The sequence below is a fragment of the Stigmatopora argus genome, chromosome 5, assembly GCF_051989625.1.
Source record: "Stigmatopora argus isolate UIUO_Sarg chromosome 5, RoL_Sarg_1.0, whole genome shotgun sequence".
NCBI lineage: Eukaryota > Metazoa > Chordata > Actinopteri > Syngnathiformes > Syngnathidae > Stigmatopora > Stigmatopora argus.
The window spans coordinates 12,776,287-12,790,442 of NC_135391.1; the positions used below are offsets into that span (position 1 = coordinate 12,776,287).

The following is a 14,156-nucleotide window of genomic DNA, read 5'->3' on the forward strand; positions in this document are numbered from 1 at the left end:
TGTTGTGAAAACATTGTGTATGCATGGCGAAGACATGCTTGAGAACACGCAAGGTTTTGTTCTGTGGTCTTACCAGCTCTCTCAAGTCTTGTCACAAACTAAAATGACAACTGAATTGTGTGCCCCGAAAGCAAAACACTAAAGACTTGCGTCTGTCCCCGTATGACTTTTTTCATGGCGCACATAAACAAGTGAGCATTTCTAAATCCACATTTAAGGAAATCTTGTTGAGAAGAAAAATAAAATCCGTCGAACCCCGCAGGACTTATGTAATCATCCATTATGCGTGTACACATACGGTCCCTCCCGCTTCCTATTGTGAGCTCCGCGCACGGCGTTTCCCTCTCGACAAGCCATACAGAGCCTCATGTTTTATGCAGGCGACGCAGGAGGCCGCCTTCCCGCGCGTAAGGTGGCGGAGAGAAGGTGTGACCTTCAAAGTATTTCAACGCAGTTTGCGAAATGGTACACTATTCAAGGAAAAGGCAAATGGATGTTTTCCTTTAGTTGTGCTTATGGGTCGTTGCTGTCTTTCATGTTAGGATTCCTCTTCGGTAAAACGTTTCGTTGGCAAGGGGGATTTAGTTTGAAAGTCTTTCTTTTCTTTTAAAGTCAAAAGAGTGTGAATCCTTCACATTCAGGCTATGTATTCACTTATTAGAAAATGTATTATTACTTTGGCTATTAGGAGTGTAGTTTTTCGCGGTTTTCTAGATGTAGTAGTTGCACCAGTTGCGGTGTAACCTGCTGTTTGCCCAAAGTCAGCAATGGTTGGTTCTTCTGCAACCTGATTGGTTGACTGATTGATGGAACATGTAAAAATAATTGTAAGCTATGAAAAGGAAAATTGAAAAAAGGAAATTCCAAAAAGTTATTGCAGTTTACGTCCTTAAAGTGAGTAGGAAGTAGTACAAGATCTTATTTGGCCCTACCCTATATTACTCATATTCTGTTAGTACAAGTATGTTAACCATTCAATAATGTATCAAGAAAATAACAACTTCTTAACATATACACAAATAATTTTAAGTATTGGCATAACTTAGCCCCTGTATGGACAAATATACAACTAATCTTATCAAGAAAATATGAGAGTATATTAAATGCCCAAACAGTACAGTTTGAGGCTTATTATATTGCATTTACATGGACATAATGTATATCTTCATTGTCAATGTATACACATCTATTCCTTTTTTGCAACACTAAATTTTAAAACTTCTTTTCAAACACAGCGAGTGAGACAAGCTTTCAATTCAGTTTCATAATACTATTGCAGTTCCATGGAAGACATTCAATAGAATAGCTTTATATATTTGTTTGTATCTTGAATTGATTGAATTGAATTTTTTTTAAATCACTTGCCCCTCTTTAGCTTATAAAAGCATCCCTTTTTGATTTCAAACAGCTTCTCAATAATGTGGCAAAGTTGATAATTGTATACTATATGGATTGTTTGTGCTGTTCTAAATTTGAACAAACCATATCATTTGAAATAGCCAAAATAAGCAATTGTTCCCTAGTTTCTTTCTGCTTTCATTGCACCCCATACGTGGAGACCCCCAAAGAGGGCAATTCTGTAACAGCAGTGGAATAATATTTAATCTGCAGTGCTCTCTGCGTTCCCAGTGTTTCATTAAGACCTAGGCTCTGCTCTCCACCTTGAGGGGGGGTCCGCGGCTGTGGCGTCTTCCTCTCGGGGAGCTCCGACTTGATTAGAATTAAAGACGAGGGATCACATGTGGGAGCGGGGAGTGCGGACGGAATGAGATATTTGTCAAGAAAGACGAATCAACATACGTGGAGTTTTTAAGTGGACCTGCAGGAGCTTTTTCAAGTTAGCTAATCTGCTCCCAGAGGGACAACGGTTCTGGCTTTAAGTCGCTTCTTTCCCTCGCTGGAGCTCCCAGCCTCTGAGGACCATTGCTGGGATTAGCTCATTGTTGTTGTTCATCTCCTCTGCTTCCTCTGCAGATGCAAAATAATGAAGGCATTGGGAAAGGCACGCATGGTAGAAGATGCTAGAAGGAGGGCTCACAAAATATATACTATACTATGAATGAATTCAATTAGATTCAATAGAGCCTATGTGCCTTTGCAAAGATAACATTTACCTTTGCTATCAAGGGACAATTTGACCCAAACCCTTTGCCATTGTCGGTTATGGGGTGAAAATTCAGATCTCTCGGACGTCATTCGCTGTCAATGGCAGCAATTGAGTTAACCACAATTTCACTTTTTAGGCCTAGGAGGCTGTTGTACAGTATTTTGCAAATGTCTACGTTTTACAAGAGATAAAGTGACATTTGTTCTATTATATGTATTGGAACTCTTAAAAAATAGCATCTTTGCTCTCGCTCGTTTTGTGTTTTTGCTGCTTTTCTATCTTTTCTAATTGCATTTTAATATTTCTTAATGCTTTCCCAAATACTTTGCCTTGTACTTTCTGCTTTTTGCTTTGTTGCTTTGCGACCTTTGCGACTCGACCCCACCCAGTCGCGTGGCTTGGTCTGTGCTTGCTTCTGTCTTGCTACTGCAACCAAGGAAATTTCCCAAATACGGGATGAAATAAAGTTCCAATCCAATCTAATAACCCGAAATGTGGCCCAAGGAAAGCTTTAGGTTCTAAAAATAACATCTTCAGTAGTCTCCGTGAGAGGAAGGTAAATATGCAATGAAAAAGGCCACTGATTCATGGTGTCCCTCCCTTGTGAGGATAAATAGTTCAGGAAATGAAAGAATGAATTAATCAATTACCACTGGTAAGAAATGTGAATAATGACTGTTTGTCTGTCCACTGTAGTAGTATCTTTCTGTCATATTACACAATGTCTCTTAAACTTTAACTTCACTTTCAAAAAGGACCTGAGGTTTAGTTGCTTGCATCTTTCTATTTATTGATTCATTTCTTTTTGTAAATATTGAAACGTGTCTCTAGCTGCAAATTCCGCTCATGCTTAGGGCGTGCCCGCTCATTCATTCAATCTCACAGTCATCATTAAGCGGACACACCAGTGTTTTTTTTCCATTGATGATATATGTTTATATCTAATATACTTAACCTTGTCCAATGGAGACGCTGCATTTGACTGATACCTTTTGACTTCCCCCCCATTGAGTGACGTTGACTGTAGAAAAGGATTAGCTAAAGTAGTCTGTCAGCCATCATCAACGGAGTGATGACAGCATTTGCCCAGAAACACTGTTGTCATGAGATATATACAAAATATAGCATCAAAGAGCAAATTACACATGGCATAGCGTGCTTTGAAATGTTGATACACATTCATACAGCAACACTCCCCTTCAATATATTCATAGATGCATGTCTAGCTACTGGAAATACTCCCTGTAAATCATCCCCAGAGTCACGTCTGTGCAACGACGCCATAATTTATGGTGTTGATATGTCACCAGAGAGAGATATACGGTACATCTCCGTGCAGCATCGTTATACAGATGACTGGCAGTACGTCTTTGTGGGGAAAAAATGGATGCATCAATCGGAACCTCAAACGATGAGCGGTGTTCACACATTTAAAAAGGAAACAAAAAAGATGTGAATAGGGATTGTTCGTGTTGTAATTGTTAGATGTTGCCAGCTCCAAGAAAGTTTACAGGTTAATCTGTTATGTTGTGCCAGTCCCCAAATCACCAAGTTCTGGCATTTAGAAAAAATCAGGTTTGTACAATAGTCATACATTAGAAAGTTTTTATTAATTAATTTTATCTGCCATATAATAATAATAACAGACTGATGACAGTTTATGTGGATAAGATTCAGCAAACCATGTTTTTGTTTCATTCATATTTGGGAGTTTTTAGCATCGTGTTGGACAGGATTATGTCTAAAAAAGGTTATAACATATTATGGTAGTAATACTTTTTGATCCCATGCTTGACAATTTGTATTTTTTATTTTTTTTGCTTTTCAACAGTTACTATAGCAAAAATTGCAATAAATGGATCCACCCGCTACAAACAAAAAGAATACATATGACTTTATACTCTACATAAAGGTTTGTGTTTTTTGTGGAAACACCACCAATGTCATCAAAAAATTTGTAAGAGTAAATCCAATTGAATGGAATTTATTTCAAATTTATTCAAATTCAGAGATGATAAATCCTCAAAAAACATCTGCAAAAACCTTCATTGAAATTTTTGCCATCCGGTCATCTGACTGCCCAAGAGGTAAACGTTATTAAGAGTAGAAACTCTGTCCTCAACATTGTTTTCTTTTCAGTAATTGCATGCGGGTGGAATTAAATACACAAACAGTTAAAAGGGTTAGGTTACCGGATGAGCAACATGATCCTCTTATGGGTTTGGGGGCTTGTCCTGTCAGGAACGCACAGATTTTATTGTTGAAGAACAACAGACTGAAAAGTGTTGTCCTGCTGGTCGTTTTGAAAAATGATTTTTTCTTTAATTTGTGTATAACATCTCCAGAATAGATAGCTTTAGCTGCTTGGCTGATTATAACTGCATGGATGGATAAATCGCTGTCAATAGAATGTGTTCGTAGAAATACATTTTCAAACGATTTTGTTGATCGTAAACATCAGAGGTGCAGTAATTTCACTGTAAATTAATGAATTCTTATATTCTCATAATCTGTAATCATAACCATGTTAACACGCTTTGTTCCAAAACATAAGATATTTGTAAATCCGTCAAGAATTCAGTAAGTTAAGAGTATTTTACTGGAAAAACTTTCCTCAATTGCACATTTTATATTTATTTACAATGACGTTTGCCACAAAAGTTCTCCGATACAAGATAGGCGCTGGTTACTTGTCACTAAATCCGTCTTTATATATATCTAACGCTATATACTTTCTATCAATGAGGCAAAACACATTGCACTGAAAGCTCTTTTGGTGGTAGTTGCACAGCAAATATAAATGGAATGGTTTCTAAGATCTGTGACTTCATTTTATTTTGACATTATGGCAGTGGTCGAGTTATATTTTTGGGGTGTGTTTGAAATGAGAAGTGTGGCGTACGGTGTGAGAATGGGCTGTAATACATCAGAAAAAAGCTCAATACGTGAGAATTGAAAGCCTTGCTCCAGTCACACACCAATTTATGTGGAAAATAGTACAGAGCAATTCGGGAAGAGCCATGAGAAAGTAATCCGTAAATAAAAAGCTTCACAATCAACATGAATGTGAAAATTGTCCATACCATATCTACAATCAGCAGAACAAGCTGCCAATTTTAGCTCATTAGAAAACACAACATTTATTATTTCTTTATTTTTTTTCCCACTCATGACTTTCCTGCCTTGATTAGAGGTCTCCACTCTACTGAGTGGTCCTCATGAAATAGAGTACTACATGGTCATTTTCACATTACTAAAAAAAAAAAACCCAACACATTTAATGCTGGCCCAAGCCTTGTGCACAATTGCCCGTTCATCATCATCATAAAAATTGACATATCTATATAAACTAATGGTAAAGAACACAACAGACATGAATTTGTTACGACCACCATGAATTCAAATGCCATTTGCCAATAAAAATCTGTGTCTGCTTGATGAGCAATAAAAAAAAGATGCCAATATTTTGCCAAGACAATCGACAACCCAGTAAAAACTGAGCACGACACTTTCGGATGTCTTTAATGAAGGACAATAAGAAAGAATCTGCCCCTATATTCCCTATAAGGACAAGATAATAGCAGCAACAAAGGAACCTGGCGCCCCCTCTCCCGTTTTCTTCATTCCCATTAAATTGATTTTGTTTGTTGCGACAATCTCATTAATCACTTTCTCTCTAAATATAATCTGCCTGTCAATCTACGCCTTAAAAAAATGCTGGTAATAATTGTACCGTAGCCAATCTGTTATGGTACATTGTGGTGCTGGATGTTGTTTTGGATATTTTGCTTGTGTTGGAGAAGGAGGAGGAGGAGTCAGACTTGTTGTTTTTATCTCCAAAAAGCCAGCTGGACATAAGGGAGACACACACGATGATGAATTAGTTTGACAGAGACAGTCTCAGGGATGAAATGTTAATTTGAATGCACCAGAGGATGTCCTCCAGAGGACAGAGACACAAACATTAATTGTTGTTTGTTTGTGTTCCTGTAATCACCAGTCACACACTTGTGATCTTTGTTTCTGACTTTTAATGTCACAATAAAATGCTGTCAAAAGAATTTTGTATCACTATTGTATATCCTTTGGGAAATACATTGGAAACTGATTGGACATATATCAATATTGTTGTTAAAGTTTACTTTTCAGCTTCTTACCGCGCTGTGAAGGAACAGGACGGAACCTTCGGATTCATCTTACTTGATTGTTGATGGGAAAAGTGTGGGTGTTGGAACCCTATGTGGAAAAATGTGGCCAAGCTTGCCCCTTAAAACATCATGTCTATGTCTAATAATGTATTCATGAATATCTTCAAACAATTGCTTCTGGCTGAGCACTGACAATTAACTGTCATGGACTGTCTTTTGGTTTGGATGATGTTTAATTCGTTCCATGCGTTGTTCTGTTTTCCTTTTTCACATTTGTCTTGTCATCCGATTAGCTCATCATTTCCACTTGTCTTTCTCAGGCGTGAACCTCGCATCATCCAGTCAGTTTCCTCCAGCCACACGTCTTGTCCAGGTGTGTCTCTTTGTCTTGTCAATTTTCTTGGATTTAGTTCACTTGTTTCATTTAGTACTTGTCAGTTCAGTTTAGCTTTTGCTTCAAGTCATGTTTCCACCCCTAGAGTTTTTGTTACCTTGTTCCTTCAAGTCATTAGGACTTGTACCTGTTCAGCTATAACTTAGGTCTGGTAGAGGTTGCTGACAGAAGTTTGTTGAACGGTACAGGCAAAAAACCTGAAATTTTTCTTAGTGCAAGCTGGATTTGTATTCAGACCCACAAATGCTCACAAGTGGTGAAAATTTTTGACATTTTACATGACGCTCTATTCTTCATCAAAACATCTCAAAACGAGTGGGCAGGCATGATGAATCAGAATCCTCCTGCTATCAGTTGTTGTTTTTCAAAATGGTTTCTCCCTACATTGTTCATCAAAATCTCTGAAAAGACAAGCCTCATGATGGCTGTTTATCTACTGAATAGCATAGCGGTGATTGATGCGTCTGCAAAACCATAGTTTTTCCTTGTCTAATCCCTCTTTGGCTCACTGGAGCGCCTTCTGAAAAATTTCCCCGGTAAAACTTCATCAAAACCGTGGGAATATATGATTTAAAAAAGCTGTTAGAACCTTGGCTTTGCTGTTGATCGTTTTTATAGAAAAGACGTAGTCAATTTGGTATCAGCGTAGGATGGAAATCACACGCCCACCCATTTGACTGGCTCACCAAAAACACAACACCACCACCGGTGGACTTATTCCCGTCTTCGTCAGTGCCCAACAAGAAAAGATGTTCCGTCGTTATGTGGAAGTTCATTTTGTCTCGTCTTTTATCTTTTTCTGCCCACTTCTATAGTGCGACAGAAAGTCATGACGGGGTTAAGATGAAAGCCAGAAAGGCTTTGCAGAAGTTCTCTGCAGCTCTTTGTTTGGCAGTTTGAAGAGCCCTATAGCACTCTCAGATTTAGAACGGCACAAAAAAAGGTGTTTGAAAGTAGCCAGACAGAGGATGCATTTGTCAACTGAGAGGAACAGAACTTGAAGTTTGGGGTCACACATATGGATAAATGATTGCGGTGATATCCTTCATTCTTGAAACTATTGCCTCCCTTAAGTTGCCATTTGCCAGACCATGACATTGCTTTCTATCAATGTTGATTGATATTTTTTTTTGACCCAACATAAGCAATGTGGGAAAGAAACTTTTTGACTTGGCTGAATGGACTCTTCTTTACCTCTTGGCGTCAAGCTTGCACGAAAACTGGTTGGTTTGTCAAATCCACGTGAGCAATAGTTTAAAAGTTACTTGAGTAAAGATGAAAAGTTTGAAAGGTCACTGGGTTGAAAATGTAATTGAACCAATAAGATCAAGAAGATCAAAAAAATAAAAACATATCATTTCACATTGACCATCTCCTTGTTGTGTCAGTTAAGTACTGGGGCTCAGACAGCAGATTATGAGTGTGAGGTTTAACAGGACCTTCAGCTGCATTAGACATTGATCCGAAAGTTTGAAAGAGCAACTAACAACATTTGAGTTCAGTGAAAGCTTTTTTATTTACTTGATATTCTCTGACTATTAATACAATGACCTTGTGCAAAGGCTTTTAACGAAATCTCTTTGAATTAGGCTGAACCCATTAAAATAGGCTACTTAGTCATGTAGGCTAATCAGCTATTGACCATTAGTTGTGAGCTCACGCTTTGTTAATCTCTTAAAGTTTTTTGGGGATGGTTGATGTTGAATTTGTTTGATTTAATTGGGCTGCATTGCTAATATGCATATATATTGTATGAGTACTTTAACCGTATGGCATGACAAGCACTGATGCATGAGTTAATACATGCTCTGCAGTTTTATGAGAACCCATTGGATGAACGTTGGTGTCACAAGAGAGGTGCTCTTCCCAATTATCTAACAGTTATTTACGAGCCTCGGGGTCATAGTGAATTTCCCTCATAATGTTTCTGCGAAGTGGTGAACAAATGCATTTGAGCCCAGTCTGATATAATAATGACGCAAGTGCCCATAGCACTTTAAATGCTTGGCTGTGGCCAGCTGACATGAGTGAAAAATACATATGCTAATTGAAAATGTAACATTGCGTGGCAAGTAAAAGTATGCTGTTGTCTTAAGGGAAATCTTTTTCTTTTGACACAAGAAGAAGGAATGGGATTAGTAGAGACATTGGAAAAAATTAGATTAATAAATTATATATATTCAACCCATATCATTGCGATACTGTTTGCCTTCCTCTGTGGAATTTGCCTGTTCTCCCCATATCTGTTCAATTTTTCTCCAATAACTCTAGTTTCCTTCCATATACCAAAAACATGCATTGAGTATGAATGGTTGTTGGTCTACACGTGTCGCCCAATTGACTGGCAATCAGTTCAGCCTCCTGCTCACCGACCGTCATGATTTCATACAAGTAACACCCTGCCATTTTTAACAAGATATCTATGCCCTCCATTGGCTTGTAAATTGTGGTGGTTTTTCACAGTCTGAAAAGCCGTTTGCCTCATTTATATTCTTAGCACTTTGACACAAAAATGATAAATGGCCACAATTTGTGTCAAGTCTCGGACCCTCCTGGTTCGGTCAAAGCCAGACAAGTCCGAGTCCATGTTTTTATTCTTGGGGTCGAATTGCAGGCCATCATATTTGCCTCTTCAGTCAACCCGAGTGTACGATCCTATGGCTCAAGTCTAATTGTCTGCCATACAAGCTGTTCCTCGCTGACAATAAAATCGGTCATTAATCAAACACAATGTTATTTGAAACATCTCTTACCCAAATTCCCAAATTTCAAAAATGTCCTTCCTAGCATGGCCTCCTTTGTCGCTATCCTTCTGTCACAAATGTGCTCAACAAGCACGGATGACGGTTTTCCGATAAGTAATTTTCCACGCCGTTTGTGATCGGCAACATCTTACATTGACTCTGTCATTCCATTTTTCTAATGGAACTCTTGCATTAAAACAGGAGTGCAGGGTTGTACATCATGGTAGTTGGTGTCCCTTGTGGGGTCGGTGAAACCTTAGGCACAGCAAACAAAAGCAAGATTGGAGTGCTTAGTACTTAGAAAACCACCCCCGCTTTGACCCAAAAGCCAAGAAAATAGGCAGAATTAGCGAGGATACAAGTTTGCAGTGCTTCAATACAATTTAACAAAGCTCTAAATGCTTAAAAATATCTCACTTTGAGTACCGTAGAACTTTAAAAATATATATATATATATAAAAGACCATGGAAATTAAAACTGGCATTATAACCAGATACATTTGAATTAGTAGAACCCTATTGTGTTATAATTGTAACTTTGCAGGTACATCAATGACTGCCATAAAAAACATTCTATGCCCTCCATTTCATTTTCCCTCTGTACTCCACAGAAAGCTCAGATTGAGAATAGTTATTTAATATCTATAACATCTTGGAACATTATGGACTCAGCTGTGCCACCAAATGTTGTCAGGGTGTTTTCATGACCTATCCAGCCAGTACCACCTCGTTGTCATTAGTTCAGTAATTCTGGCTGCATATGTTGCACTGAGATAACATATTCTGAATCCAATGCATAGCCACTGAGCCTCTGTGGAATTGAGAAAGGAGGCATTCACAGAAAACAAGATCCTTTGTTATCACACCCTATCACAGTGTAATTTAATTGGTTTAGTTTTGGCCTCTATTATTATATACAGTTTGTGGCCAAAAATGTAAATAAAGATTTAGGTTGGGTCGAGACAGAATGCGTAGCCAAATGAAGAGTGCTTGAACAAGACGGCACAATAAATCGATAGGACAGATGGCCAAGTAATGAGAGTCGGCTAAGGAAGTGAGTGCTAGTTGTAGCTTCTACTCTCCTGTGGCCTGCACATTACCTTTAAAGAGATTAGCATCATGCTCAGTCACAGCGGATGGAAGAGGAAGCCTATCAGCCAGTGCACACACGCACTCACTTAGCATAATGGAACCTGCATGAAATTGAAGCCCTGCAGATTAAAAAAAATGGCCATTAACAAAGATGAAATGATTTGGCGTGATGGTAAAATGAAATCACGGAGCTTTGCGGGTACCACAAAATGCTTCATCATGTGGCGATTTATGAGATGACGCAATATTTCCTGCCTCGTCTGTCTTCTTTGTGGTCGCATGAACTTTGAACTGATGGTGAGCTGTCGTTTCCGGACTTCCTGTCAGTCAATCAAAAGATTGGTTTGCATGAAACCAGTTCGTTGTGCAAAGGTTGGGACCGGGGTTCCAAAACTTGGAAAGAAAACAAGCGGTGCAACGCATTGTCACCCAATGTGAAAATGGAAACTTTGGAACTTCTGTATACAATTTGCAAACAGATTGGACAGATAACAACAACATAGAACAGATTAAAAAAAAAAATTCAAGTTCTAATTCTGGCTAGGAAAAACACGTAACATCCTCGCTACGTCTCCATGGCAACTTGAGGCAAACTTTAGTCATGCTTCAAACCAGCAAATCTTCCTCACAGTTCAGAATTTTGGGCTTCTGTGTTAATTGTCTACTTTACCCAATATTTGTGTGGCGTTTTATCTGGTACTTGGCTCTTTCTAGTGGATTTCTAAAATATGTATGTTTAATTTTCATCAATATATACAATTTTCCATTGGATTGTTTATGTATACGTTACCTCTAAGTGACCGGAGCTCTTTTAATAAGTAGTATAAACATAAAATACATGGATATGATTGGGCACTGAATCACTTTCAATAAAGCAAAATCACTAATGATGGAAAGATTTTAAGAAACATCAGATACTTTTGTGTGCTATATTTTGCATCCTTATACTACACTACTACACAATCCAAACTGAATGGATTTCAGTTTCTGCATAGGAAAGTTTCCAGTTTTGCCCGAAAATGCTTTATAAGCCTGCAGGTAACATGCATCACGTAGTGAGCTGCTATAAGATTATCGACTCAGATACCTTTCTCATTTACAGCCGGATCGAAGAAAAAACAGGAGGGCGTAAATATCCATCTCGCTCTTCTATTGTCTTATTGATCCTAATCTTCTTTCATTTTAGTCAAACCCACCCAAGGAGCACAACACTTGTCAGCTATTGTCCCAAAAATCTGTTTGGCCTCAAGAAGATAGAATGCATGCACTTCCTGTTATTATTACCCAAAAAGCATTTTAAGGCTCTTGCATTTTGAAAGACAAAACTTATTTACCTTTTGTATGTTTGAAGAAAGCCTGAAGAGGGTTCATGTTCTTACAACATTTGGTATTAGACATTTCTCAACATAATTTGTGGTAGTTATACCCAACCCCAACCACACACACATATTTCTTCGGAGATTAACAAAACGGGGGTTTCACTGCTACAAGCTTCCCACAGGGCAAAGCAGCATCACCTTAAGGAGCGCCACAGTGTGTCTTTTAGGGTGCTTCCCAATGAAATTCTCCATGTACTGTGTGACAGCTCCAACACCCCCCCCTGCTGCTCCACAGGGAGGCACAAAGTAAGTGGCATTTAGCGCAGTGACATTCTGATGATGTTTTTTCTTCTTCCTCACTGCACCTGGATGGAAAACAAATCCCCTAGCACATCTTTGAGCTTTTTGGCAAGGATTGAGAGGCTCGGAGAGCTGAACTGTGAACTCAACGAGCGCGACAGAAAATCAGATCAAATGACAGTTAGAAAAGGCTATATGTGTGACCAAGCGTGCCCTTAACTGAGAGTCGTAGGTGCGTGTTGGAGCCTATCCCAACTAACTATGGACAACAGGCGGAAGACAGCCCCTGAATCGGTGGCCAGCCAATCGCAGGGCACAAGATGACACACAACCATTCACGCTCACACTCATATCTAGAGGCAATTTAGAGGGTTCAACCAGCCTACTGTGCATGATTTTGGGATGTGGGAGGAAACCAGAGTACCTGGTGAAAACCCATGCAAGCCCAGAGAGAACACGCAAACTCCACACAGTGAGGACAGACCTATGATCGAACCCTGGACCCCATTGCCGTGGTGTCCTTACTGCGATACCTTTCTTGTTCATCTCTCCTCAACCATTGTCAGGTTTTGAACCCTCGCCAAGATCGTGGCAGTCCAGCAGGCTGACTAAATCACCATCCTTTACATGCCAGCACATTCTTTTTAAGTTCTTTGGGAATAATGTATTTTGACCTTTTACACATGCCGCACTTAAGTAGATCGGTGGTCATCACGCTCAACTGTCAAGTTGACGGTGCGAGTTCGAATACCATTTAGAAACCGTAGGCACTGGGCTAAGAGCGGAGTGATGTCACCACATACATTTGTATAGGTGTGTATTTTAAGAGAATGTTAATTTGTCCCGCTGTGCTTTGTGGTTGACTGGCAACCAGAGTGGCGTGCCAATCAACCAATGCCATTTTCTACAGAGTTAGTCACTCCATAGCTGAGTGGAATAAATATATTCCTAAGTGTGCTTCAACATTCTTGTTGGATCTTGACCTACTTTTATTCTTAAATCATAAGTAGTGCAGGTTACTATGCTTGTTGGTGGGATGTCAGTGCACATTTGGAATCTTCTCACACGCTCCCATCCCACCACTCTCTTTTGTCAAAGTACATCAAAGTATCTCACTGATTTATTAGTATAATGATTAAAACGCTCAGATTTGTGCTGAGACTGAATGTCTTTGGCATCCCAGAGGCGACATTATTAAGACTTAAGGAGGCTTATCTCTACACTGAGAACGTATTATTTTATTTTTCTGTGAGGCTTCTATTTGGCAAAGTTGGCACCGTGCCTCTCATCTCTTGTTTTTGTACTTCCCTTGAGCCTGCTTTGGCCTGCTTCCACAATCAATCCATCAGTCCTTTAAAAGGAGACGTCCATGCATCGGGGCCCTCTGTTTCAATAAATGGCCAGACAGCGACGGGGCGCCTCATTCATGCCCACTTCATTGTCTTTTAATAATCAAACCATGATGGATTATCTTGGTAGTGATATTGACTTGAAAGCAAGACATCTGAGGAAGGCGATGATCTGGAGGATGTGTGTCAGTGTTTTGGGGCTTACCATCTTTTGGATGCTGGTCATGCAGCTTCCTTTTGATGCAACGCACCTTGGTTCAAGCTCTTCCGGTGTCTCTTCTCATAGATTCATCAAGCAGGCTTGACAAGTGAAAAAAAAAGCTTTGGCTCCCTTAAGGAGCCTTAATGCTTGGATGTGTTCCATGTTGGTGGATCAGTGGCTGAAAGTCTCGACTGTTCTATGCAATCTTTATTTCTTGATCTTTTCCTTTTCAGCTTTTGGGCCTTGTACAGACCTCACATTAAAATGCATGTTAGGCGATGGGATTAGCAAGTGGACAACATTGGGTAAAGTTTAGATGAAAGATGTGGTGCTGAAAATCTGTGCATTTTGTTGTTGTTGTTTTTGACTAAAAATACTGTTTTCTATTCACTATGTCCACCATATGATGGTTTGTCCACAGTGATTTTTCAGCGATTGCCGAACAAAATGAAACCCCAGAAAAACATCAATTGGGGAATAGTTCTATCTGTCTCAAACGTT

At 39.2% G+C, this 14,156-nt stretch overlaps 1 protein-coding gene across 7 annotated transcripts in view; it reads left to right on the top strand.

Moving 5' to 3' along the window:
- The window catches only part of sema6a (sema domain, transmembrane domain (TM), and cytoplasmic domain, (semaphorin) 6A), a 119,701-nt gene that overhangs the window by 26,459 nt on the left and 79,086 nt on the right, over window positions 1-14,156 (top strand). For 2 of the 7 annotated variants that reach the window (XM_077600258.1, XM_077600260.1), the window contains one exon: window positions 6,576-6,628. The exons of the other annotated variants lie outside the window; for them this stretch is intronic. The gene's annotated coding sequence lies outside the window, so the exon portion shown is untranslated. The remainder of the gene's footprint in view (window positions 1-6,575; window positions 6,629-14,156) is intronic. 7 annotated transcript variants of the gene reach the window in all.